Raw genomic sequence first — 23678 nt, 5'->3', positions numbered from 1 at the left:
TTCAATTAATCCACCTAAAAGTGTTGTACAGTCTTTCTAGTACAACAAATTGAAAATTGAAAAATTCAAACAAAATTTTTCTTGGTTTTTCTAAGCTGAAATGCAAAAGAGCATAATATACAAATTTTCCACCTAAATGCATATTATCGTACGTTTTTGACCATATCGATTGTTCTAGACAGATGATATAAATATTTACAAAAATATAATAAAAAGATTTCAGTATGTTAAACAAAAGAAAATGTAATTAATATTTTTAAACTACGAGTTTCTTTCGAAAACATCATTAGGAATAATCCTCAATTCTTTTGTATAACTCTGGTGTATAAAATGGATAAATTTTCTCCTAAATATTCTAGTTACAGTATTTGTTTTTGTTCGAATGAGTGTGTATTTCATAATATTTTGATAAAATATAGATTTTTTTTAAATTTTAAAGCTATCAAAATATATAACATAGCACATATAACAAGAATGACAGTAATATCATTCATACTATACATGATTACATCACATTTGTTTTGAGAATAGAGTTTTTTATATGTGATCCACTTACCCCACCATGGTAGGGAAAGTGGATCATTTGGCGCAAGTTTTCAAGTCCTTCATGCTCAATAGATAACAATCATAAAAATCAAAATAATTGACGATTTGAAGTATAATAGTCCCTCATTTGTCATGCACAGAAAAAAGTTTGAATTACATTATTAATGTTAGCTGTACATAACAATGAAGTTGACTATTGATTTTTCTGTATCCACTTACCCCACGGTACCTTATATCTAATGCTCAACCCGAGAGCGCATTGTTTTTTAGGTATGGAAATAGCACACTACACTAGCCAGCAACTGCGCTGGCTGAGGTTTCTATTGTTTCTATTGTCCATCTAATCCAATTGCAAATTATATGTAATGTTTAGCTTTTCGGTAGTTGTTAAACTTCCACTAGGCTGGTTGGCCGTAAACCACGATTCATAATTAAAAACAAGTATTTATCGAGCAATGGCCTCATGTTCCGTAACCAAATAACACTTTAATTCACTCTGCGTAAATAAGAGACCATCATTCCAAATATTATAGAAATCGATTGAGATTTGGAAAAGTTATAGCCATTTGTTGTTTTTAGACGTAAACATTTTAGTTTTCGGTCGCACTTTCATTGCATGGAACAAAATAAAAATTCCAGACCTATCATAAGGATGCTTTGTGGTGTATTAGTTTGTGCATAGCGGACTTTGGGGCAAGTGTGCCATAGGGGCAAGTGTGCCATAGGGGCAGGTGTGCCACCCCTGCTTTTTATAAAAACTACAATATATATTTTCTCTTTGAGCTTAACAATACGTTCCCTTATAGTTCACAATACAATGATAAAAATATGATGAAAATTGCTGTACTTTTCACGTATTTACATCGACTTGAGCAAAGACAACCAAATTTGAGTAGATTTTTATAAGATTTCGTTGTTTCTAAATAGCATGGTGAAAGATAAATTATTAACAAATTTTTAAAACGTACTGTACATCGTGAAACTATTCAAATGTGTAACTTATTGTGGCATTTGAACGAAAAAAGTATTAAGTTTTACACACGAAATCCAGTTTGGTTGAAATGTATACTTATTGGGGCAAGTGTGCCACCTATTTGATAAACAAAAATTATTGGAGTGAAATATATAAAACTGTAAAAACCATCAACAAAATCATAATAATAAACTAAAATGACGCACCAGTAGTAGTTTTTGAAGTATGATAGGGGAATAACTGCCATTTTTGCCCCCCAAAGCGATTTTTTCTCGAAATATGCAATAATAACAAGTTTTTCGGATTATTAAGTACCATTTTTCATATCTACATCATTATTTTACCGTTATTTAGTGCTGATCTAGTTTAAAATTATACAAATTCACCATAATATAAGGGTAATACATACATTGTATTGAATGGAGACAAAAATAACCATTTTAGTAATTCAAAATGAGTAATAGGGAGTTACGCATGTTTTGAACCTTGTTATAGAGCCTCCCCTCATTACGGTAAACTTAAAATTATTTTTTAAATTATCGATTAGCGTCTGCTTTGTAAGTAATATTAATAGGAAATAAAGAAAATTTCATTACAAGTAGAATTACATGCGATGTTCATTCGGTGGCCGTCTTACCCCATATGGGTGGCACACTTGCCCCATAGTGTCGAAAAATAGGTTATTTTGGATGATATTTGAGAAGCTCCAAAACTAATATTTTTTAAAATTATTTTCTTTTTAAATGGCACAGTGGTTATTAAAAGATGTGAAACTAACCTCATGAGGCTAAATTGGTGCATTTTATAAGCTTTAGGCAAAGTAAGAAAACAATTTGCTTAAGGTGGCACACTTGCCCCAAATTCCGCTAGATGCTTGGAAACCATTTTTGGATTATACTGGGGTTCTAACCATATATTGTGCATCCGAGTAATCGCTGCAACGTCGTTCAACTGGCGCGTCGCTGGACTGGCGAGCGCTTTGCAGTTTAGTGCTCCAGCGACGCATTGAAATAGCCTGTGTCGCTCGACCACCAACATGAAAAGGTCCCTAGAGTCCAGCGAAGTTTTAGTCGCGTGTATTAGCAGAACAAAGTTTGTGTTCGTTCTTGCTTTTGTCTGCACTGACAATATTTTCTCGCGGAAATAATTGCAAACTGCCTAATATCATAAAACATAATAGAGTGAAGATGAATTGAAACCATCTCTAAATTTTAAACAGCACAAATCTAGAGGACAAAATGAAATTTCGATCGATTGGAGGCAACCAACGAAGTACTAATCGATTAAATGTTTAGTGCGATCGTATATTTCATTATTTAAATTTAAATTCTAGATATGGCTTTGTTTGGTATAATTAAGAGCGAATTTTAAAACAAACGGTAGAGATATTTTGAGGTATCAGTACAACATTTCAAAGCTGTCGCGGAGAACCTGCCAAGCCTTCGCGGAGCATCAAGTGCTCCGCGGAGCACGATATGAAAACCCAGGGTGTCTACTACCTGGGAAAACCGGGAATTATTAGGGAATTTTATCCAACCTGGAATTCTCAGGGAATTTTGGCTACACTCAGGGAAATTATTTCGAAACAGTAGGTAATAAATCGGAGAATATGTCGTTTTTGCGACACAAAATCCCCTCATTCAAAAAATTTCATTCAGTTCTGACCTGCAAAAAAGCCAAATTCTTTAAAATATGTTAAATTGAATGAATTATTTTTTAATCATCATCGGATAATCAAGCCCCTGGGTAATCGCGTTCGACTTTTAACATTTAACTGAGGTTAATTATTTTTTTGCATGCGTCAAATTTCTAAATTAATCATGATTGTTACAAAATTTTGAGTTTAAAGTTGTTTAAATTTCAGGTTACTTTTCGTAAATGGCTTTTTTCTCAAATGAAATATTTTCCAATAATTTTGAAAATTGTGCTCATGCAGGGCTGGCGGTGAATGAGTTTCTTGAAAATAGGAAATTTAGAAACGGCCCAGATAGCCGTAGCGGTAAACGTGCAGCTATTCAGCAAGACCAAGCTGAGGGTCGTGGGTTCGAATCCCACCGGTCGAGGATCTTTTCGGGTTGGAAATTTTCTCGACTTCCCAGAGTATCTTCGTACCTGCCACACGATATACGCATGCAAAAATGGTCATTGGCATAGTAAGCGCTCAGTTAACAACTGTGGAAGTGCTCATAAGAACACTAAGCTGAGAAGCAGGCTCTGTCCCAGTGGGGACGTAACGCCAGAAAGAAGAAGAAACCTCTTTCCAGAAAAAAGAGACCGACATGAAACAAAACAGTAATAAAAAAAACAAAACGAAACCTAACAGGAAGCATGATAAAATAGTTTGATCAGACCAGACATTTCTCTGAGAATGTTTTTAAAACTTTGTCTTTTCTCGTGACATTACAACGATATACCAGCAAAGCTGGTATATGCCATCGAAGGACAAACATTCAAGGAATTCATTCAAAAAGTTTGTTTTGGATATCTTAAAATATAACCAGGATTTTTTCAAAAAATATCACAAAAAATACCCCAGGGCTTTCATCAGAAATTCCTTCTTATATTATTTCAGATATTTTTCAAAAAAGCCATTAGCTCTCTGAGATGTTATCCGGTGATTCTCCAATCAGTTTTTATAGAACACCTTCCAAGACTCCCGATGAAAACATATTGTAATATTCAACCAGAAACTTCTACAAGGATTTCTCAGGATTTTCTATAAAAATGTTCTTCTTCTTCTTTCTGGCGTTACGTCCCCACTGGGATAGAGCCTGCTTCTCAGCTTAGTGTTCTTATGAGCACTTCCACAGTTATTACCTGAGAGCTTACTATGCCAATGACCATTTTTGCATGTGTATATCGTGTGGCAGGTACGAAGATACTCTATGCCCTGGGAAGTCGAGAACATTTCCAACCCGAAAAGATCCTCGACCGGTGGGATTCGAACCTACGACCCTCAGCTCGGTCTTGCTGAATAGCTGCGCGTTTATCGCTACGGCTATCTGGGCCCCAACAAAAATGTTCTTAAGATTTTCAAAAGAGTTTAACTACAAATTACTCTGAGGATACCTTTAGGAATTACTCCAGAGATTGCTCCCAAGATTTCTTCGGAAATTCCTCCAAGAGATTTCTCAAGGAACTTTTTTCTCAACCATTCTTCCAGGAGTTTTCTCCAAGGAAATTTGAATTAAATTTTCCAGAAAGCTGAGAAATTGTTGAGAAAAATTCGTGACGTATTCCTAAAGCAAATTTTAGGATAGCTTTTAATTTCTTAGGTCACCCTTGATGAAATAGGATTTTCAGGAACTCACTCTTGAAGAACTTTTAGAAAATTTTAAAGATTATCGCTAAGATAATTAAAAAAAAAAGAAAAATCATAATATCTCGCAGGCTATTGTGAAGGAACTCCTGGAAAACAGGACGAAACGCCTAAAACAATGTGTAGGCATAATTATTTCTACAGTCGAAAGATTTCATAAAAAACAATTGCTGTAGTATTAACTGGTGTGAAACCTTAAATGAACTTTTCAATATCCCATGGGGATTTTTTTAGAAACTCGTTAAAAAATGTTTGAAGGGACTCCAGTAATCCTTGGATAAAATGCTGGAGAAATTCCTTGAAAAAAAAAAAAACAAAAGAAACTTAATAAAGAGACACAGATCGAATTTAAGGAATTATTTGAAATGTTCTTAATAGATTCACTTGAATAACCCCTCGAGGAACTTTTAGAGATATTCTTTGGAAAAACCGCAGATGAAATGGCGTTGAAATTCTTGTCGAGTTTTCATGGAACAAATTCTGTGGAAAACTTTAGATATCTTCAAGATTAACGACTGTAGAATTCGGTTGAAAAGTTAGTGAAAAAATATCTGGAGGAAGTCCTAGGATAGTATTTGTTCAAAGTACTCCCTAAGAAAATTACTAGAGGTAGTAACGTTGAAATGCTCAAAGATTTCCAGTAGCGAATTCTGGAGGAATTCCTGTAAGCATCCTATGAACGAATTGGTAGAGGAATTTCTTGAAGAACTCCTGATAAAATCTCTGAAGAAACCACAAGGATAATTCCTGAAGCTGTTCTCGAGATATATGAGAAGAAATTTTGCATCCCAATTATCTGCAAGCAAGATAAGGGTAAAAAGAGTCTTAAGAGACTATTTTGGTTAAAATAGAGACTTCAGACACCTTTTATAAAAAAAAATATGCATAAAAATCGTATCTAAAGAGAAACCTGCTACCAGCCCTAGATATGTTAATCCTTTACTGAACAAATATAGACATTAAAAACATCAATCATGTTTTAATAAGCTGATAAAATTTCACTGACTAAATTTTTGGCAAATAATGGTAGCTCTGTGTGATGACGCAAAAATCCTTTGTCGTGAACATATTCTATCATGAATTACTGCATCACGACAATTTCCCTGATTGTGAATAAAATTCCCTGATAATTCCAGGTTTTCCAGGTTCTTCCAGGTAGTAGACACCCTGTAAATTATCTACTTTAATAAAAATTATTCTAAAGTCACTTTTTTAATCGGCTTGCAATGAATCCTGGTACAGAATGCTAGAGGTTCCAGAGAAACCTACAAAACATATTAGGCGACTGTTCCACAAGTTCTTAATGATATTTTTTCCAGATCTCGAGGAATGCTTCAGGAATTTTGGTAATTTCTCCAGTGATTTCTTCTTGATTATTTTCAGAAATTTCTTCAGGGATGCTACCAGCGATTTTGCAATGGATGGTTAGAGGAATTTCCTCAGAATTTGGTCCAAATATCCTTGAGCACTCCAACGCTTCCACAAAAGTTTATTCCAGAGCTTTTGGAAAAAAATCGTTTCGACATTTTTCCACGAAATGCTTCATATATTCCAGGCATTTTCATAAGGAATTTTTTCAAATATTCATGCACGGTTACTCTCAGGAGTTGCTCCAAAAATCCTTCAGGCATTATTCGATGATATCTATTATAAACTTTTCCAAGAATGGAATTTCCAATTCCCATTCTAGCATTCCTCATTAGGTTCCTACAGAAATTTCTCTTGGAATTTCTCCAGCATATCATCAAAATATTGTTGCTGCGGTTCAAACATTTCTACAATATTTTTTCAAATAAAATGGCCCAATATCTTTGGATTATTCAAGCTTCAGGGAGTCGGTCCAAATTTGTACAAGCATTTTCTTTCAAAAGTCTTGTAGGACATCATTTGGAGATTCATTTTTTTTTTATTTTAGGAATAATTTCATCATAAATTAGGAGGTCTTTCTGGTGAAGCTGCATTGAAGCCAAACCACGGATTTTCAAGAGCAAAAACGTAGAGAATCAGACAGCCGTTTGTGCTGAAAATTAAACTCGCTGGTGGTGAAAAATCGATCGATCAAATTTTCAGTGCGAATGAATGTCAGGTTCTCTAATTTTGTGCTCTTGGAAATTAAAGATTTGGCTTCGATGCAGAAAATCCTACTAGGATTTCCTCAAAAAAAAAAAATAAATAAATAAATAAATAAATAAATAAATAAATAAAAATAAAAAACGCACTCTAGAAAAACATTGTGGGTACGTCATTTGAATCCCATTTCAATGGAAAGGATATTTTTTCTCAAGCTCGAAAAGACTAGTTTATTCATAAATCACTTTGATAATTAAAGGTACTTTCAGATCATTTGATAAACATATTTGATTTTCGTGGCAATTAAATAAAAACCACCATTTTTTTTATTTGTTTCCCATTGTTCTCACGTTAAGAACAAAATAGATTATTGTTTTTATTAATACTTTGAAATTTTAATTAATTTTCAAAGATATCATTTGAAAAAAAAGTTTTTAATTATGTAAAATTAACTATTCATATATTTAGGGAATTTTTTTTAACCTGGAATTATTTTTTAAAACCTGAAAAACCTGGAAATCTCAGGGAATTTCATTTCTGTAAATGAGTAGACACCTTGAAACCGCTATACGACATCGAGGAATATTCGCTTTAAAGTAATGTGGGCCGTCTGGTCGTTTCGCGGGACAGCGCAATTTTCAAATTGATAGTACAGCGTCAAATCTATTTGTTTGACTAAAAAAGTATTTAGATCATGTTTTAGGCCTAGAATGATAGTAGAATATATATCCAATACGGAAAATGTTTGATTGGGAACGAGATGTGGCAGGGACATATATGGTCGCTGTACTCTTAAGTAATCTAGCTTGGGTTTTTTCGATCTTACCCCGAAAGGGCGAAAACTACAAGGTGGAATCACCACATTGTAGAATGTCAGAAAACAGAATTCCATAAGGCAGAAAAGATCGAATTGCAGAATTAACAGACGGTGGAATGAACCGAAAGGTAGAAAACCTGAAAGGTAGCAAGTACCGAAAGGCGGAAAACACCGGAAGGCAGAAAAAACTGAAAGGCGGAAAGCACCGAAGGCGGAAGGTACCGAAAGGCAGAATCGTCCGCAAAGCTAAAGATGCACATCATACTTATGATTACGGAGGATTAAAAAAAAACGTCCCTCATTTTCCAAAGTTTTGGCCAACCTATGTCACGCATTTTTCTATACCATGCATCCATTGAAAAACTTTCGTTCTTTGAATTCAAGGACGCAATTTTTGAATGTTCTTATGTAGAAAATGCTGATTGCCTTATACCGGACAAACACTTGCTGTCTGCACTCGCTCGTAAGACGTAAAAGATGAAAAACTTCCTCTGTTTGCAAATGCTTGCAGTAGTGATGACAGGAAAATGAGTTTTTTTATTCTTTAACATTGCATTTTATTCTTTAACTTTTGAAATATCGTCTTGTGGTATTTTCCACCATCATTTCATTTCATTTATGAAGTTAACGTCTAAACAGATAACACTGAATCAACAATTTCACACCAAAATACACGGATCGTGGCCCCATCTCTCCATCCTAGGTTCTGCCCCACGCTCGTCAAATCGATACGCACATGATCCGCCCACCTAGCTCGCTGCGCTCCACGCCTTCTTGTACCAATCGTATCCGAAGCGAACACCACCTTTGTAGGGTTGCTGCCCTGCCCATCGTATCCTTCCAGCTTTAGCCACCTTCTGAATACTGGGTTCGCCGTAGAATTGGGCGAGCTCGTGGTTCATCCTTCGCCGCCACACACCGTTTTCCTGCACACCGCCAAAGATCCTCCTCGAGCATCGTCCACGTTTCATGCCCGTAGAGGATTACCGGCCTTATGAGCGTTTTGTACATGGTGTATTTGGTGCGTGGGATGAATCTTGTTTGACCGTCACTTCTTGTGTAGGCCGCAGTAGGCCCGACTTCCACTGATGATGCGCCTCCTTATTTCACGGCTAACGTTATTGTCAACCGTCAGCAAGGATCTAAGGTAGACGAACTCGTCAACCACCTCGAACATATATCCGTCTATCGAAACACTGCTTCCTAGGCGAGCCCTGTTGCGCTCGGCTACACCTACTATCATGTACTTTGTCTTGGGCGCATTCACCACCAGTCCAACTTGTGCTGCCTCGCGTTTCAGGCGGGTGTATAGATCTGTCACCTTTTCAAATGTTCGGCTGACAATGTTCATATCATCCGCGAAGCAAATCAATTGACTGGATCTCGTAAAAATCGTACCCCGGCTGTTAAGCCCGGCTCTCCGCATAACACCTTCAAGCGCAATATTGAACAGACACGAAAGTCCATCACCTTGTCATAGTCCCCGGCGGGATCCAAACGAACTGGAGTGTTCGCCCGAAACCTTCACACAATTTTGCACACCTTCCATCGTTGCTCTTATCAGTCTCGTGAGCTTCCGGAGAAAGCTCTTCTCGCCTACAGTATAGATCTGGTCCATTGTCGATCGGCCGTCGACGAAGCCGGCTTGATAACTTCCCACGAACTCGTTTACTACAGGTGACAGACGACGGAAGACAGGGGCCTTCCTTAGCCGAGTGGTTAGAGTTCGCGGCTATAAAGCAAAGCCATGCTGAAGGTGTCTGGGTTCGATTCCCGGTCGGTCCAGGATCTTTTCATGATGGAAATTTCCTTGATTTCCCTGGGCATAAAGTATCATCGTACCTGCCACACGATACACGTTTGGGCTGTTTGGGCACGTCAGGAGTTAATCATCAATGTTAACTTCCTTTTCCCGAACAGCCTAGATAGCCGTGTAGTGTCGGTAGCGGTTGTTTCAATTGGCTAAGAATTAACACTACGGACTGCCTGTTCCGGTGGTATAAGTCCATCTCACAGGTGACCCCTAATTCATGCCGCTTTAAGCTTACCGTGCCTAAGAATGAATGGTTAGGGGGGTCTAAAAAAAAACCTAACCGCAAACGGAGCCTGTGGAGTACCAGGGCGCCCTCTACAGTATTGTGCCCTTCCTGTGCTACCCGGAGCAATGGTGCAGGTGACCTTGTGTTTCTCCGAGACAATCGGCTTCCCTTCTTCAGTCTCAAACCTGAGGCTAAATAAGGGTGGGATTATAAGGATGTTGTAAATTAGTTTAAATTTTTCACCCTTATGGCTTCGCATTATGCGTTTTTTTTTTTGTTGGGGCAGCAGGGACGACAGTCCAGGGGCTTAACGGACCACCCCCCCCCCCCCCCAGGACCTCTGCGAGTTGGGGAGTTGCCCAGGATGTGGTGAAGTTCGCAGTGGGCTCTGATGAACCTTCATAAAAACCACAAAAATCCGAATGCAACTCTGTCACAGCGACCGGTGCCGCTTAAAGTACCCTAGCCCAAACCAACAGGAGTGCCAACCGGCACATCAGGATTGATACCAGTGAGATCCTGATTATGGCATACTGGTCGCGATACAAACGGACAAGGCATGGAATTACGAGTAGGAGTGCTTCGAGCACATTGGGACCAACGCCAGTACGGCCCCAATTATGTATACTGGCAGCGCACGACAAAGGACAAGTAACGGTATATGTACTGGATAATATGCTTTGAGGCTGACAGCGGCGACATTCTACTCCCTTAGTAGGGTCGGGTGACACTGGCCCGAAACGGCGAGTGGGTTAATGGCGCAGGCTGCCCCCGTCCCGTAAAACCGTGGCAGGCCTTAGAGTACGTTCCAAATCCGTCGTCTGGTTGTTCCAACTGGGCGGGAGTAGGCTCAGATGCCATTACCTGACCTGCGCCGATCCGGCTCTGAACATAGTACCCCATAAAGGACTATGTCAACCCTAGCATGGCCTCCCTGCTTGCATAGATAACCATGGGATTATAAAGGCGACTATTCCAGCGGAGATGGATAGCGGCTCTTAGGGGGACCCATAAGAGATGATCAACCAAAACAAACAACTAGCGGAATGTGAAGGAGAGGCTTCTGGACCTATCAGTAACCGGCTAAGGTTCCCGCCAAGGAAGGAGGCGACCAACTTTATTGAAAACAGTGTGGGCAAAAGCCTAGATACTGTGACGACGGCAGGCACTGGCCGCTCCAGTGCAACATGTGTGGTGACCGATGGCCCGGGACTAATCGAGGCCATGGATCGCAATAGGGAGTACCTCCCTAAAATGCAGGTAGCTGCTGAGCAACTTGATGTCATCATCGAATATGTTAAAAGCAAAACAAATATCAGCAAAGACTTGAAAACAAGTCTACTGAAATTGCGACAATCAGTCCTAGCTGCAAAGCAGGACTACGAGAAAGCCAAGGAACAACTGGGCAAGGTAGAAGGCCAAAAAGACACTAGGTCGTGTCAGACCGAAGTGTTTTCCTTCACAGGCAACGCGAATATATCTGATGATATTATTCGATACGCGATGCGGAAGAGGGAAGCTTCCGGGGATGAATACGTGGCGAAAAGACGTATGGTTGCTAAGGGAAAAGTGACCTACGCGGCCGTCCTCCAAAGCGGAAAAGCTGGCACGAGCCAAGCCCCGCGATCAAGAGGACATGGCAACAAAGGAGAGGCCAACACCAATCCTAAGGCCAAGAAAGCCAAGAAAAAGGAGCCACGGGTTAACCGGAACCAGGCAGTGCATCCACAGGAACCACGGGCGCAAGGCAACAGCAACCCGTGGATACGAGTTGGAAATAAGAAAAAACAGAGGAAACCGAAAACGGAGCCCAAGGAGAGCGCTAAACCGAAAACAGCGAAACGTAGGAATTTAGGCGAAGCCCTCGTTATCAAAACGGAGGAAGCAAAATACGCCGAGGTTCTGAAGGCGATGCGAAGCACAGAGAAGCTATCGCCATTAGGCGCAGACGTTCGAAGCATAAGGCGAACTAGGATTGGTGAAATGATCCTAGTCTTAAAGAAGGACGCCAAGGAAAAGGGTGCAGTCTATAAGCAACTGGCACAAGAAGTAATTGGTGACGAGGTTGATGTAAGATCCCTTACTGCTGAAGCGACTCTCCAGTGTAAAAATCTGGATGAGGTCACCGATGCAGCGGAGGTCTCGGCTGCCCTCAAAGAGCAGTGTGACATCGACGTAGCCAGTAAGGCCATCCACCTTAGAAAGGGCCCGCAGGGCACTCAGGTGGCGGCGATCAGGCTGCCGGTCGCAGAGGTCAACAAAGCGAAGAACTTGGGCATACCCAAGGTAGGCTGGTCGGTTTGCCGGCTGAGCATACAACAGCCTCCTGAAGTTTGCTTCAAGTGTTTCGGGAAGGGCCATAAGTCGTGGAATTGCAATGGTCCCGACAGAAGTAAGATCTGCAGAAAATGCGGCGCTGAAGGCCATAGGGCAAGCGATTGTAAGCAAATCGCTAAGTGCCTAATATGTGTCGACAGAGCAGACAACGGACACTTAACGGGCGGACCCAAATGTCCGGGCACAAGCGGAGTATCAAAGCAGCCAAAACGGAAGTAACACAGTTAAATTTAAACCACTGTGATGCAGCCCAGCAGCTGCTTTGGCAGTCAGTCTCGGAAACCAAGACTGACGTGGTGTTATTATCGGACCCATACCGCATACCAGCCAACAACGGGAACTGGGTGGCGGATAGGTCTCAACAGCTAGCAGCTATAGGGACGACAGGACGATACCCAATCCAAGAAGTAGTCTCTAGCTCAAATGACGGTTTTGCGATAGCAAAAATCAACGGCGTGTTCTATTGCAGTTGTTACGCGCCCCCAAGGTGGTCGATTGAGGAATTTTCCCACATGGTTGACAGGATGATGGCCGAACTAGCTAATCGGCAGCCAGTAGTGATAGCTGGCGACTTTAATGCATGGGCAGTGGAGTGGGGTAGCCGCTGCACCAATCAAAGAGGCCAGCTATTGTTGGAATCCCTGGCCGCATTAAATGTAGAGCTGGCAAATGTGGGTACAGTGAGTACCTTCCGCAGAAATGGTGCAGAATCGATCATCGACGTGACGTTTTGTAGTCCTAACCTTTTAGGTACCATGAACTGGCGCGTTGATGACGGTTATACTCATAGCGATCATCAATCGATTCGCTATAGTATAATACCAGGCGGGCAGAAGGCAGCGCGATGTAACTCGACCCAAGCCCGAAGATGGAAAACAGCGCGCTTCGACGGCGAAGTATTCACTGAAGCCCTGAGGCGCGAACGAAACACTCTGGACCTAAACGGTGAAGAGCTAGTTGCTATGATATCACGAGCGTGTGATGCTTCCATGCCGAGAAAAGCCCCTCCTAGAGAGAACAGGCCGCCAGTGTATTGGTGGTGCAAATCAATTGCAAATCTTCGAGCAATCTGCCTTCGGGCTAGACGAAGAATGCAACGCGCACGCACAGAAGCACAAAGAGAGGAACGCGGTGCAGCATTCAGAGAGGCAAAGTTGGCTCTCAAAAAGGAAATCAAGAGTCGAAAACGGGCATGCTTTGAAAGTCTATGCGAGAGTGCCAATTCTAGTCCATGGGGTGACGCCTACAGAGTGGTAATGGCTAAGACCAAAGGAGCCATAGCGCCCCAAGAGAAATCGCCCGAGTTGCTGCGATCGATAATCGATGTACTTTTCCCGCACCATCCCATAAGCCCATGGCCCCCAGCGCCGTATGCGGCAGATGAAGGAGAAGAAGTGGCGAGAGTGACGAACGAAGAGCTGGCAGAAGTCGTGAAATCATTCGCGTCAAACAAGGCACCGGGACCCGATGGTATCCCGAATGTTGCCTTAAAAGCGGCAGTGAACACGGATCCGGACATGTTCAGAACCACGATGCAACGCTGCATTGATCAAGGAATCTTCCCGGATGTATGGAAGCGACAGAAATTGGTGCTACTACCAAAGGCGGGGAAACCACCAGGTGACCCGTCGGCGTATAGATCTATCTGTCTACTAGATACGACGGGCAAGTTATTGGAGAGGTTGATTCTCAACAGACTAGTACCGTATACGGAGAGTGCGGACGGCCTGTCCAACAACCAGTTTGGATTCAGAAAAGGTAAATCTACTCTGGACGCCATCCAGTCGGTCGTTCAAACAGCTGAGGTGGCAATCGAGCATAAAAGGAGCGGCATCCGTTACTGCGCGGTTGTCACTCTGGATGTGAAGAATGCGTTCAACAGCGCAAGCTGGGAAGCAATAGCACACGCGCTTCACCGCCTCAAGGTACCGGTGCAGTTGTGTAAGCTTCTAGAAAGCTATTTTGATGGTAGGATTCTACTGTATGACACAGAGGAGGGGCAGAAAAGCGTTCGAATTACCGCGGGAGTACCTCAAGGTTCAATCCTGGGCCCGCTGTTATGGAATGCGATGTACGATGACGTACTGAGGCTGCCCCTTCCGACGGGTGTTAAGATTGTTGGCTTCGCCGACGATATCACCCTAGTGGTCTATGGTGAATCGATGGAGGAAGTAGAGTTGACAGCAGCGCACTCTATTTCCCTGGTTGAGGAATGGATGAAGTCTAGGAAACTAGGACTGGCCCGTCACAAGACTGAGGTGGTGGTGGTCAACAACCGCAGGTCCGAGCAACGGGCGCTTATCTCGGTAGGTGATTGCACCATAGAGTCCAAGCGATCCCTTAGGCATCTTGGAGTAATGATCGATGACAAGCTGAGCTTCGCTAGCCACGTTGAATATGCCTGTAAAAGGGCATCTACGGCTATAGCGGCGCTTTCGAGGATGATGTCTAACAGCTCTGCTGTAATTGCCAGCAAACGCAAGCTGCTGGCAAGCGTGGCGCTATCCATACTAAGGTATGGAGGACCAATCTGGTCAAAAGCGCTTAGAACGAACAGAAACCTAAAGCGGTTGGAAAGCACATACAGGATAATGTGCTTAAGAGTAGCAAGTGCATACCGGACGGTATCTAAAGAGGCCGTGTGCATCATAGCCGGGATGACGCCCATCGGGCTCATCATCAAGGAAGATGTTCAATGCTTCAACCAAAGGGGTACCAGAGGAGTCCGCGACACGTGTAAAGAGGAAACGGTCAGAAGCTGGCAGCAGGAATGGGATAACTCCACTAAGGGTAGATGGACCCATCGACTAATACCAAATGTGTCAGATTGGTATGGTAGAAGCCATGGGGAAGTGAACTTCCACCTGACGCAGTTTCTGTCAGGACATGGTTGCTATAGACAGTACCTGCATAGGTTCGGGCACTCAGAATCTCCTGCGTGCCCCAATTGTGCTGGTGTAGAGGAAACAGCGGAGCATGTCGTGTTCGATTGCCCCCGTTTCATTGTTGTGAGAGGTCGCATGCTCACTACATGCGGAGGGGACACGTCCCCCGACAATATTATAGAGAGAATGTGTGCGGATGCCGAGTGCTGGAATGCAGTAACTACGGCTGTCACTCACATTATGTTAGAATTGCAGCGTCTATGGCGCGCCGACCAAGAGTTGGCTGCAGAGGATTAGCCCTGCCGAGGCTGGTCCCTTGTAACATTGTTTAAGTCGGCTAGGAGAAGCAGTTTGCCTAGGCTACTTCTGCTACACGTGTTGTGCTATATGCACTGGTCCCTTCCCGAAGAAATACCGTAAGGTGGTTCCGGGGAGATGAGGGTCTGAGTCCAAGGGTCATGTCGATGCACTGTTCACCACTTGAGCAATTCTAAATGAATTGTTCATGCACAGTGCATAGGCTGGTTTTAGCGGGTCGTCGTTGGTGCGTCATCCCCGCATTCCCTGAGTTATCTTCTCAGGGGATCTGTTTGCAGATTTCCCCCTTGTAAAAAACAAAAAAAAAACACGATACACGAATGTGAAAATGGCAACCTTGGCAAAGAAAGCTCTCAGTTAATAATTGTGGAAGTGCTCATAAGAACTAAGCTGAGAAGCCAGGCTCTGTCCCAGTGGGGACGTTAATGACAAGAAGAAGAAGACACAATCTAACAAGTCGCCTTTCTTGTAGATGGGGCCCATCACTCCTTCCTTCCACTCGTCCGGTAGCTGTTCTGTTTCCCAGAGTGTATCAGCCGGTGCAGACAAATGGCCTGCCGGGCTTCTTCATGATGAGTTCAGCTCCGATACCATCCTTACCAGCAGCTTTATTGTGCTTGGACTGGAGAATGGCATTCTCAACCTACCTCAAAGTGGAGGTTGGTTGGTTTCCATCGCCCGCAGTACTGACGAAGGCATTACCTTCGTTGTCCCGACCTTTATTGCCCGTGCTCTCAGCGCCATTCAGGTGTTCGACGAAGTGCTGCTTCCACCTTTCGATCATCTCACGCTCGTTCGTCAAAATACTCCCATCCTTATCCCTGCCATCTCGGCTCGCGGCACGAAGCCGTTGCGGAATGTGATAGAACTTACGTGTTTCTTGAGACCGACACAGCTGTTCCATCTCCTAGCACTCCATCTCCTCCAGCCGGCGTTTTATCTCCATAAAGAGGCGAGTCTGTTGTTGCCGTGTCCGTCTATAACGTTCCACGTTCTGCCTGTCCCTTGCTGCAGTATGACCACCCACTCTACATTCTTCCCTTCCAGAATCTGCCTACAATCCTCGTTGAACCAATCGATACGTCCATTCCGTCCCACGTACCCACTCAGCTGCATTGTTAATGGCTGCTTTCAATGTTCTCCAGCAGTCCTCAAGACGGGTTCCATCCAGCTCACCCTCCTCCGGTAATGCAGCCTCGAGGTGCTACGCGTATGCAGTTGCGACATCCCGCTGCTTAAGCCGCTCTAGGTCATACCAGAGCAGCCGTCGGTACCGTACGTTGTCAACGACGGAGAGTTTTGGGCGCAGTTTAACCATCAGCAGATAGTGGTCAGAGTCGATGTTAGCGCCACTATAGGTCCTGACGTTGGTCGATTAGTGATTCTGTCTGCTGTGGTGATATCCGGGTGTATCGGTAAACTCCTCCTCTTGGCCAACCTAAGCGTTTATAGCCTATAATGATTTTGATGTCGTGGCTTGGACAGCTGTAGTTCTCGCGTTAGAGCTGCGCGTAAAAAGCGTCTTTATCATCATCAGTGCTTCCGGAGTGAGGGCTACGCACGTTATTATGCTGAAGTTGAAGAACCGGCCTTTGAGCCTCAACTTGCACATTCTCTCATTGATCGACCACCACCCGATCACGCGCCTCTGCATATCACCCATCACTATAAAAGCTGTTCCCAGCTCATGTGTGCTGCAGTAGCTCTGGTAGATGGTATGGTTACCTCTAAATCAGTGGTCACCAAAATGCGGCCCTCGAGAAGGATTTGTGCGGCCCGCGAATGGATTTTAAATATTAATGTGATGCGACCCGCATTTTATATATTTTTGATATTAAGGTTCATAATCCTTTGCTCTTGAAACTTTGTTCTTGAAAAGTCAATCTTCGAAATCACACATTTGATAGTATCTGCGTTCATCCATCTCTATGACATAAGAAGTGACGTGAAATTAACTTTTTTATCAATCAATTATCAGCTCACAATCATTCAAAGATTCAAAGTTTCCAAAAACCTGACATTTTCTTGAATTTTAAAAGAAATTCTGGTAAACAGCAGCCTGTAAAAAATCTTCAAATCCCCACTCTTCTGAACATACTTCAGTTTACAAAATTGTGCCATTTGTGCTTATTCTGCGCGGCGTGTGAGGTGAGACGAGTCGAATGAGGTGACAATCGTCAACTCGCTCCCATTTGATTAACATTAGTCGTCTCACGTCACTCGAGGTGAGAGCGACTCGTCTCGACTCACACGCCGCGCGGAATAAGCACAATTATCTTAGTCTTTTAGAGGCAACCACAGAATTATGTTATTCGAAGTATTTCAAGATTAATTGCTTTTTAAATGTTTCCAACTGTTTCGATCTTCCATAAAAAAATGGTCAACTTTGATGAGCTGACTGAGTATACTAATGTTGTATACTAATTTTTTGTAAAGCTTTTTCAAACTCAAATAATGGCGCGTACATGGTTGGTTTGAGTTTTCACAGAATTTTCGTGTTTTAAGAAAGTTCAGGTGAACCCAAACTTTTGCACGATGATTTGAATGACTGCTTCATTGATTTTGAATAGTTTCTAGATTTTACGCTACAATTTTGTGAGTACTCTTCAAAGAATATATGATTACGATTTTTTAGAGACTTTGATTTAAAATTTTAGTCAATCTCTCCATCTAGTCAATTCTCCATGTTTATTAGTGTATTTTTTTTAAATGTCACAAGTAAAAATTTAGTACACAAATCTCAAAATGAATTTTCATGAGTTCTGTTATATTACCCAACATTATTTAAAAAAAAATGGCCTTATTTCTCTGACATTTATTTCCTTTGCTTCCAAACCCCTCTGTTTTGATTATGAGGTTCCCAGAAATGTTTATCCATTTTCATCTGTAACCTCTCAAAATGGTTACATTTGTCTTTTTATTAATATTCCCTGTAAATAGTTTTTTCTTGTTCATTATTATTCTTATTATATTATCATTCTTATTATTATTCTAATTATTGCTCTTATTATTATCCTTGTCATTATTATTTTTCTTATTACTACCTTTATTATTATTATCATTTGTATTAAAATTACGGCTGGTTAAAAATAATATGAATTAAAATTTGAAATTGAAATACTTATACCTAAAATAAAATGAAATTACAAAAAAATGAATTATACAAAAAAAAACATCGAAATAAACCCAACATGAACATCCCCATCCCTATTCCCATTCTACTACCATCCCTATTCCCATTCGTCTACTACTACACACCACCGCTACCAGCGACAACTGTCATGACGTTGGTAGCGATTCGACAGCAGCGATCTAATAAAACCGTTTGTCAACAGACGAACGGTCTCTAATAGGTGAACGAATTTCACGACGACAAGTAGTGCGCGCTTTATTCTCGCTTCTGTTTATTTCTCCAGTGAACGATAAAGCCCCGGTGTGCCACAATTACTATTCTTGGCCCGGTCGGCTAGTGTGGAAATCGTGCGAGTGCTTGTGAACCTTCGTGGAGCCCAGTGCCAAGGAACAAAGCGACTACACCCGATATCTGGTTGACCGGTGGATAAGCGGCCGCGTGACGTTTGGCACGCCCGGAGGCCGGCAGAAGAAAAACCGACCTACCATCTGAAGATCCCGCTGCGCCCTCTGATGGACCGCCACGAAAGACGTCCCGTTTAGCCGTCCTGGAATGAGTTCAACACCGCGGCGAATGGTGCCGAGACCCGCAACGCCCTGGTAGAAAGTTCACCCCCCCAGAAGCTGTGTGGTAACGTACAAGACAAACCTTTTGTTCCTTCCAATTCCCCTTTCACTGTAAAACAAAATGAGCGCAAATTAAAATGAATTTTATACTTTAATTGAATACTTTGAATATAACTAGCTAAGCCCTGATTTTCCCCCATCTCAAGCCTTTCGGTTTTGTCCACCTCGACAAACGTAAATTTTGACGTAGGATTACGTTTCACTTTTTTAAGGGAAGTTATTCCGCCTCTCTCCCCAATTTCCTCTTGGAGCCCGCAAAACGACCCTGAGGCCCAGGACAAAAGCCCGGTTGGGGACAATAGAGGTTCCCAACCTCAAGAATCTCTAACACATCGAAATAGTGATTTTTTTGCAATCATATTAAAAGTTGTTAAAATTAATCCTTACAAATCTTGCGGCCCGCGACTCATTTTGAAAGCGGTGAGATGCCCGTGTAGTCGGTTAGGCTGAGGACCACTGCTCTAAACGTTTGCACCGTTGATCCTTTCCAACACACTTCCTGCAACGCTACGATGCCGAATCCGCGGTCCTTCAGCACATCGACGAGTATGCGCGTGCTCCCGATGAAGTTGAGAGATTTACAGTTCCAAGAACCGAGCTTCCAATCGCTAGTTCTCTTACGTCGTTGTGGTCTTCGACGATTGTTCCGGTTCGTATTCTCCCGTTGATTATTCTTTGCTCTTGATTTTTTTACGGCTGGATTGCAGGGTCTGAAACCAATCACCTAGATTTCCAGAGGACCATTCCCCCTAATTGTTCGGAGAGACGTAGTGAACAGTTTAGCTTAGAGTCCTTCTCTGATAGTTAGTTTGTTTGGAGCATATTGTTCGATCAGATGCAATGTACTCTTCAGGTCCATTGATATGTGCCTTTTTTAATCTGAGTAAAACATCTATTGTCCTATTAACGAAAAGACGGAACCCAGTTGAAATTCTACCTTTTACATCTGTTTGACTGGGGTCTACCCCGTTTGGCATAATGCCATTTGGCATAATGCCGTTTGGCATACAGTCGTTTGGCATAAAGTCGTTTGGCATAATAGTCGTTTGGCATAACAGTCGTTTGGCATAATAGTCGTTTGGCATAATGGTCGTTTGGCATCATTTGAAAAAGGAAGATACTGCAAGTGGTACAGTAATATACCGTACCATAAGATGCGTCCTAAATTCCATGTTCCTTTTTTTTCAAATGACATGGAATATTACTTTTTCCGTTGTGACCGCAATGAGCTTACTAGTGAATTCCTACGAGGTGGAGGAGTTCTTGTTGCTTTAAAAACTAATCTGTGTTGCTCATCTGTATCGCTGTCTGACTTCAATCAACTGGAGCAAGTTGCTCTGTTCGAGTCAAGCTTCCAAATCGCTCGGTGTACATTAGCTGCATATACATACGGCCAAACTCAAGCCCCGATCTGTACTGGTCTCATTGTAACGCAGTTCTTTCCATCTTTGATCAGCTTGATGACTGATTTTTTGGTTGTGCTAGGGGACTATAACCTTCCGCATCTCCGGTGGCGGTTTGATGAAGACCTCGCTGCATATCTACCTGTTAATGCTTCGTCTGAGCAAGAGTTAGCACTTCTAGAGTCACTCCCGGCGCATGGTTTGTTACAGGTTAACCGACTCACAAACATTAATGAACGGTTACTTGACTTGGCGTTTGTCAACTCATCAGACGTAGTGGAGTTAGTTGATCCACCACAGTCGCTACTACCAGTGCACATTGGACCGAATCGACAATTTAGCCGGAAAAAAGTGTTATCTCTGTTCTCGTCGCATTTAGACGTTCAATGTCTTCAGAGAAGTTATTCGTAATTGAGTTTTGCATCTTTCAAGGAAAAAGTGAAATAGGGTGGCCCATATTTAAGCTAAAATTTTGACTCAAACTTTTTTGTTTGATGAAATTTGTGGCTGCGCTCTTCTGCAAACTTTTAGAAAATATTATTTTGAACAACTTTGTCGAAGACACTTTTGATCAAACTCTTCATTTGAGCTAAGTAAATTGATTTTGAAAGTATTAAAGTATTAACTTAGGGTGAACCCAAAAAAAATCAGTTATTTTGATCTAACTTTTTTGTTTTCAGTTTTACGTATATGTGGTCTTCAGAAGAGTTGTAGAAGAAGTAAAGATACACGTTTTTGCTGAACATCGCAAGTTTGTAATTCTTGTGATTTTGAAGTTATAAGCAAGGATCAACTAACATATACGTAAAACTGAAAACAAAAAAGTTAGATCAAAATAACTGATTTTTTTTGGGTTCACCCTAAGTTAATACTTTCAAAATCAATTTACTTAGCTCAAATGAAGAGTTTGATCAAAAGTGTCTTCGACAAAGTTGTTCAAAATAATATTTTCTAAAAGTTTGCAGAAGAGCGCAGCCACAAATTTCATCAAACAAAAAAGTTTGAGTCAAAATTTTAGATTAAATATGGGCCACCCTATTTCACTTTTTCCTTAAAAGATGCAAAACTCAATTACGAATAACTTATCTGAAGACATCGAACGTCTAAATTCGACGAGAACAGAGATAACACTTTTTTCCTGCTAAATTGTCGATTCGGTCCAATGTGCAGTGGATCCTCACCATAAACCATTTCTTATGTTGTTGGATATGCACACTAGTATGGAAGAACAACGCGTAACTTCAATGGAGATGGACTTTAGGCATTGTAATTTTGATAATCTGAACGATGTGATTGCTTCCGTTGATTGGCAGTTTGGTGAGGGGGCTGTCGACTACAAAATGGCATGCTTTTATGATCAGCTTAATGAAATATTCGATGCGCATGTCCCACGAGCTCGTCGCGTTTCCCATGGACCCTTGCGAAGACCTTGGTGGACGGCGGAACTCAGAAACTCGAGGAACATGCTTCGTAAATCGAGGAAACGGTTCTTCAAGACGAGGTCCTCGACCAACTATACAAATCTTCGAAATATGGAATCGTCTTACAAGAATTTGCTAGCCGTCACTTACAGAGAATATATTCAGAAGTTAGAGAGAGATCTGAAGCAAAACCCGACGGCATTCTGGAAATACGTCAGGTCTTTGAAAGCAAATCCTAAAATTCCAACAAATATCGTGTTTAGCGGAGTGATTGCGAATTCGGATGCTGAAGCAGCAGGACTTTTCGCCAAGTTCTTTCAGAGTGTCTACAGCGCAGATGCGCCTACAGCCCACGCGGGATGCTTTGAAAAAGTACCAACGTACGATATCAACATTCCTGCACTATGTTTTTCAGTAGAGAATGTGCGGAAAGCTCTGGAAGATGTCGATGAATCAAAGGGTGCTGGTGTGGATGGTTTGCCTCCTTTGTTTCTGAAGAAATGTGCCTCCTCTTTGGCTTTGCCTATCGCTAGTCTCTTTAACCAGTCGCTCAGAGATAGGACTTTTCCAAAAGCCTGGAAAGCAGCTCGAATAGTACCTATACATAAATCGGGCAGCTCAAATCACGTCGAAAACTATCGAGGAATTTCTATTCTTTGCTCTCTCGGAAAAGTTTTTGAATCAATGGTTCGAGATGCACTGTATAGAACAGTCCTCGGTGATTTCTGAACACCAACATGGTTTCGTAGAGCATAGATCAACGACGACGAACCTTATGTGCTATTCCAGTGTGCTTTTCAAAAAAATTGAGCAGAGAAAGCAGGTTGATTCAATTTATGTTGACTTCTCTAAGGCTTTTGATGTTGTTCCACACGTGTACGCCGTCGAAAAGCTGAAGCACATGGGATTTCCTGAACACATCACTGGGTGGCTTCTCTCATACCAGACGCATAGAACAGCAGCAGTGTTCGTGAATTCAGCTTCATCAGATGAATTTCCCATACCGTCTGGCGTACCACAAGGAAGTGTACTTGGACCACTCATCTTCGTGAATGACGTGTGCTACCGACTCAGGTCCCCGAAGCAATTGTTTGCAGATGATCTTAAGTTCTACAGAGTGATCGAATCAACAATAGACTGTCTTGCCCTGCAAAATGACATTGATGACCTTCTACTGTGGTGCAATCAGAACGGGATGCAGATCAACATATCGAAATGCCGAGTGATATCGTTCACGCGTCGTCGAAATGTAATGAATTACCAGTACACCATCGGTAACCGCTCGCTTGAACGGTCCGACACCATCCGTGACTTAGGTGTTACATTTTACTCGAGCCTACGTTTTCATGAACATATTTCAAATATGACAGCCAAGGCATTTTCGGTTCTTTGATTCATTCGGAGACACACATCAAATTTCACTGATGTTTACACATTGAAAACGCTCCTCTGTTCGTTGGTTCGAAGCATTCTCGAGTATGCAGTACCAATATGGGCTCCTTACCAAGCAACGCACATCATCCGCATAGAGCGAGTTCAGCGGAAATTTATTCGATTCGCCTTGCGCCAACTTCCGTGGAATGACCCTGTAAATTTACCGGACTATCAAGCGCGATGCAGGCTTATTGAGCTGGAGACTTTGTCAGATCGACGGAAAAACAGCCAACTATTGTTCGTTTTTGACGTTCTTGAGGGAAACACCAATTGTCCAGAGCTTTTGGAACAAACAAACTTTCAAGTTCCATCACGAAACCTACGCAGCTATCCCGCGATTAGTGTACCATTCCTTGG

The 23678-nt window shown here is 42.1% G+C and overlaps 1 protein-coding gene across 1 annotated transcript in view; it reads left to right on the top strand.

Annotated features, from left to right (window-relative positions):
- LOC5575279 overlaps positions 1-23678 on the top strand; it is a 42310-nt gene that overhangs the window by 17314 nt on the left and 1318 nt on the right. The window lies entirely within an intron of this gene.

This window comes from Aedes aegypti, chromosome 3, assembly GCF_002204515.2.
Source record: "Aedes aegypti strain LVP_AGWG chromosome 3, AaegL5.0 Primary Assembly, whole genome shotgun sequence".
Taxonomy (NCBI): Eukaryota; Metazoa; Arthropoda; class Insecta; order Diptera; family Culicidae; genus Aedes; species Aedes aegypti.
Note: the sequence above shows the minus strand (reverse complement) of the source record. Positions and strands in the feature narration are given on the sequence as shown.